A 5,726-nucleotide genomic window follows, 5' to 3' on the forward strand; every position below is an offset into this window, starting at 1 on the left:
TCAATATTACTATTTAGAGGATTTTCCTCTTAAAATAAGAAACTCTTCTTGGCGCCTATTTTAGTATAAAATATACTTAAAGTAAGTGGGATATCCTCTAAACAAGAATACAATTTTTTCGGTGTAAACATTTTCGAAAAAAATCTTTTTATCGTAATATTTTAAAACAGACACACGAAAATAACAAATTTTGACACATGGTACTGTTACAAAAAGACCACGCGTCACAAGTTCTTCTTCTTACGCATTAAAAAAAAATTGTAACGTAATCTCACTCTCTCGTTTCGCGAGTCTTAGCAAAGAAAATAGCAAGAAAAACGTTCGGCAACTACTTCGATCGAACACAGAGTGCCACAGAGAATCGTCAAAGGCCAGTCGAATAGCACTGCGTGCATACAAAAGTTCGTACTTTCGCTGTCCAAAGAGCTAACTTTCATTTGTCAGCGTTTCACAATGACTGAACATCGAGATTCGACTTTTGTGCATCGGTCCCAGGTCGGGACCTTTCGGGTCCTCATAAGGTCCTGGTAATAGATTACGCATAGGTCATCTCGTTCGGACACGAGACGACGAAGTTTTTTTTTACTTAGATTCTAAATATCGTTCTTAAAATTAATTGTTGAGGCAGTTGAGTTGGCAAGAGCAAAAGAATCAGTCGTGTTTGTGTCTCGTAGACGACGCTATCTCGAGGAAGTCCTCCGCTACTTAATGTCTCGCCGTGATCGCCATCGAAAATCTTTGCTGAAGAAAAAACAACTTTTACTTTCTTTCTTTCTCTTAATTGCTGATATTACATCAGTGGTCAAAAGAAACAAATGCAATGTCGGATCTTGAATCATAATCTTGATTCTTGAAACTTATTAAAATTGTAGACAAAAAGAAATCAGTCCGTCGTCAATGTTGCTCGATCTTCGTTCGACATTCGCGCAACAATTTTTATCTTCACAAAGCGAGGAACTTCATCAGAGCGTCGTAGATGAGCTGAGGATTGATCGTACCGTCAGCGGTGTATCTGACACCTCGTAGCGAGCCGTCATCGTGACTGACGACACCGTACTCGCCCACGATGAATCCGTCTGGTGTTCTCTCCTCGACTCTGTACTTTCTGTAGTTTCTGCCCTCGACCACATAACCGACCTTGTGCCCGTCCTCGACCTCGGACGCGCTTGGAGTCTCTTCCGTTACGACCAGCTGCGGTCCGTGAACGTTGCCGTTGCTGCCAACGCTGACCGATTCGTCGATCTCGTAATTTTGTTCATCGGGTTCGCTGCTCCGACGATCCACCGGTTGACCTTCGGAATTGTATATCTTACTTGGTTCGCCGTACACTTTAGCCGGTTGGGAATAGATCTTAGCCGGTTCGGAATAAACTCTGGCCGGTTCCGAGTAGATCTTAGACGGTTCGGAGTAAACCTTCTCCGGCTCGCCGTAGATTTTCGCAGGCTCGCTGTAGACTTTGGCAGGCTCGCTGTAGACTTTAGCCGGTTCGCTGTAGACTTTAGCTGGTTCGCTATACACTTTGGCTGGTTCTCCGTAAACTTTTTCAGGCTCGCCGTAAACCTTGGCCGGCTCGCTATATACTTTGGCAGGTTCGTTGAAAATACGAGCGGGTTTATACGCTTTTCCTGGCTGGTTGTAGGTTTTCTGATTCGATCGATTGTAAAACGCGGTGTCAAAGTGACGTCCCATCTTGCGACCTTGAAGTCGATCGGAAGGTTCCGACAGTTCTTCCTCGTTCAACTCCCGTTGATCCGAATTCTGTAACGGATTTTGTGGTTCGTAGTTATCTTCTTTCGGGAAAATAATCGCATCGACATCGATGACGCGAGTGGTCTCGTTCGCCTCTTCGTCCCGACGATTTTCCGCAAATGTTGGCGTCTGAACTCGCGGCATCGTGGTCACGTGACCGCGCCAACTTGTTCTAGGCGAGTCTTCTTCGTCGACGGAGAACTCGTTTCTGTTGGATTCCGAAACAATGTTATTGAGTTCCTCGGTGACGAATCGAGCTGGCGGTGTCGTTGTTCTCATCGTTGTCGTCGCGGTTGTCGTTGTTGTTGTTGTCATTGTTGTCGTCGTTGGCATTGACAGTCGATGACCAGGTCCTCTCGTCGTGCTTCTAGCTGAGTCTCTAGCCGGTTCTACGGTAACTTCTCTGCCTACCGAGGATTCCAAACTCGGAGGTCGCGTTATTATTGCCGCGTCGGCGCTGTCGTAATGTTCCACGCGCACTTTATACGGCGTGGCCTCGACCGTGGACGTGACGCTGACGCCAATCACCTTTTGTCGGCTGACGTTTTTGTTAGTAGATCCGACGTTGGTGCCGTTTGATCTCGAGATCGAGGTTCGATCTTGCATCGCCAACGGAGGCGCGCTCGTCATCGTTGTCGTCGTTGTTGTCGTTGTCGTTGTAGTGACGCTCGACGGTGTTAGACGCGTCGAACTTATGTCACCCGGCGTACTCAAATCGTCGATCAACGACGCGAGATTCTGCTGTCGATTTTCTAACGTTCGTTGACTGATGGGATAGAAGCGAACGACCTCCTCGCGGCCGTTCGTCTGTGACCTCGACACCGAGATCGGTCGGCTCCCGCTCGGATTTCGGGATATCCGGTAGATCGATGCTTCGTGCTGATGCGACTCGGCGGTCGCGCTATCGCCCGCTGACGAGGCCGCGTGGTGACCTCCGCGTCGAAAACCTCGGCGCCGCTGCGGCGTCGGCGCCATGGCGCCGTTTATAAAGACAGATAGAAATTCCGTGCCGGCGAGTATGTCGCTCTTCTTCGTCGGAGCGCCACACGTCTCCTCCCAGACCAGTACCGCCTGGAGCAATACCTGAAAAATACGCAATTTAATTTTGAAAAATTGCATTTTTAGAAAATTTACTTTTACAAATAAATATATAAAATTGAATTTGAACAAAGATGTCTGTTTCCTTCAGTCGCACATATTTTTTTAAACGTTCATCTTACACTAATCGGCGAAACAAAAAAAAATAATAGCATGCAAAATAAAATTATATAGACATTCGAATTATCGAAATAACTAACGTAAAAGTGTTCCAACGAAAAAAAAACATACTTAGCACCGTTTATAAAATGCAACATTTTTATTTGCATTCTTTTGTGACATCATTATAAACGCATAAGAAATCAGCGAACAAGCTCGAGAGCTTTTATTTATAAAGAAGAGCAAACTTCAAACAGCGACATGGACATATCGGTTCTCGAGAAACCAAGAGCAATAAAACGCTTTTATGTGTGTTTCGCGTTTACAGATCGCTACACAAAGTACACGGGCAGGTGTGTATCCGTGCGATTTATATCGACGCAATTGCTCGTAAAATTCTCCAAAACATGTCACTCGCTTTTCTGATGAAAATCTTGAACATTTTTATAACGGATTTATCGTCAACATGATCGTCTGTTTGCGTTTTACTTCCTGTTTTCTCTAAATAAGGGAGATTCAAATTATGTTTATTTACAAAAATGAAAAATAAATAAGACGCTGTTTTAAATTTTTTAAATATTATTTTTAAAAACAACAAATTTAATTATTTTTTAATATTGAGAAAAAACAACATTGTGCAACATTGTCCTACTGTGGACTTCTTAATGTCAGATCTATCGTTTCAATTTCTCCATCCACTTTTGCGAACCTTGTTGACATGACGTTATTACTTATATTTATATATTTATCTTTGTTAACACTGAAGAGGGCTTCAAGTAAACGGGGCCGAACGTTTGTTATTTGTAATTTTAATTTTATTTCTCTGCGTTTTGTTTCTTTAATAAATTTTAAGATCCATTAAAGCTCGTAACGGACCTCGATTGTTTATATTTATCTATACTTAACATTGTGCAAGATCATACACACAAAGTCCACAATATTTTATATATATATATATATAAAATATATATATATATATATATAAAAGGAATATACATATATAAGGAATATACATATATAAAATATATATATATAAAAAAGGAATATATATATATATATATATATATGTATATTCTTTTTTTTTACGTACTACAAAACTATGACTCTGCTAAACGCGGATAATTACTGTTTGTTTCAATTTTTAGCCGCTTTAGCTTAACAATCGTTTTTAATCGATTGATGTGTATGTAGAGATAACAAAAGTATCTCTTGTAATAAGATATCGGGATGTTTCTTTGTAACCTTGACGAGTCGCCAGTAGAAACCGGATATTACAAATACAATATTTATTCCGGAGCGAACTCTCTTTATCCGGGATCTTCTTCCGTAAAAGACCGCGCAAGGTTATCGTTTAGTTTCACGTCTAATAATGCCGGAACCATTACGCGCACTAGATTTCACATTTGCAAACAATATACTGAGCACCGTGGTCTGACAATCGACGAACAAGAGCGGCGCATGAATCCGCGCGAGCGCTCGTAAGCAGATGAGAATCTCGGAATGTGTAATGAATGAACGATTGGCGTTCACGCGGAAAATTGTTGCAGTTAAGAAATTCCGTGACTATCTTGCGACGCAAACCTTGAAGCAATTTCAGGCGAAATTCTCCATCTTCTGCCAATGATATCTGAAATAATCGCGCACAACTTGTCGAAGTAATCTATATTCATGTTTTGATTATAGTGATCATCATCATGGAAGGCTACCTGCGTGACTCCAATCGACCGAACCTGAACGATGAGTTTTACCAACGACATTGACGTTCGTAACGTCTCTCGCGAGAAAAACGATCGGTTATAATCATCTGATATATATCTACCGATGCATCCGACAAAGAAAAAGTCCAAGAAACCACAAGAGAGTTTTTGATTTTCTCAAAGATTGCGACATAAACATTGTTTACGAACATTTTAAAGAGAATTTGATGGCCCCCCGTCTCAAAGTCTTCGAAAACTTTCTCTGAATTCGCTTTTAATCGGGTTGCGTTACGGCGCGTTGCGTCTCGTTCGTTGCACCGCGTTGGCAACGTGCCTCGGATTTTTGCCAGAGCTCAGAGAAGGTCGCTGCCGTCCTTGTCTCAAGTAATACGCTTACAAAGTAGTTTGATGATTAAGATTAAACGACATCGGCGCGTTCGGTGTTGTTGTAGCTCTCTGCGATTTTTTCATATTATTTAATAATTGAAATCGCGTTTCAATTTATACAAATTGAATATTAAAATGCGATAAATCTGTGAAAAATTTTTGTGTCGCATATTTTTGTAGACAACATTTATATATTCTTTACCTCTTAAGCTTTATACGATATTTAATTTTTTTAAGAGAATGTACCGATTTTTTTTATGTTTATATATACGTTCGTGCAAAACACAATCACAAGAAACAAGTATAAAGCCACTACTGCTAGTCGCGTTACGTTCCGCGTCAACAGAAGAAACGAAGGTGTAGAGAAAGGACGAAGAACAATATATATATAAGAGACACAGGAGAAGGAGATTTGTAGCGTGGGTGTATATAGTTACTTTACGATATATTCTGCGATGTATTATATTCTCAACGTATTATATTGTCTCAAAATTCAGATTTTTTAATAAATTTTAAAATTTTTATATGAGTAAAAAATAGAATTATACACAACAATGATTAGTTTATCTACAGAGAGTTTTTGAAAAAATTGCTTTTTCTCGATTTTTTTCGAACTATATGTATATTTGTTTATATTAACCAAATTAAATTTATTTTTAAAGTATATATATAAATATATATATACTTTAGATATAT

The sequence above is a fragment of the Pseudomyrmex gracilis genome, unplaced genomic scaffold (assembly GCF_002006095.1).
Source record: "Pseudomyrmex gracilis isolate BER0280 unplaced genomic scaffold, ASM200609v1 scaffold_115, whole genome shotgun sequence".
In the NCBI taxonomy this organism is placed as follows: Eukaryota; Metazoa; Arthropoda; class Insecta; order Hymenoptera; family Formicidae; genus Pseudomyrmex; species Pseudomyrmex gracilis.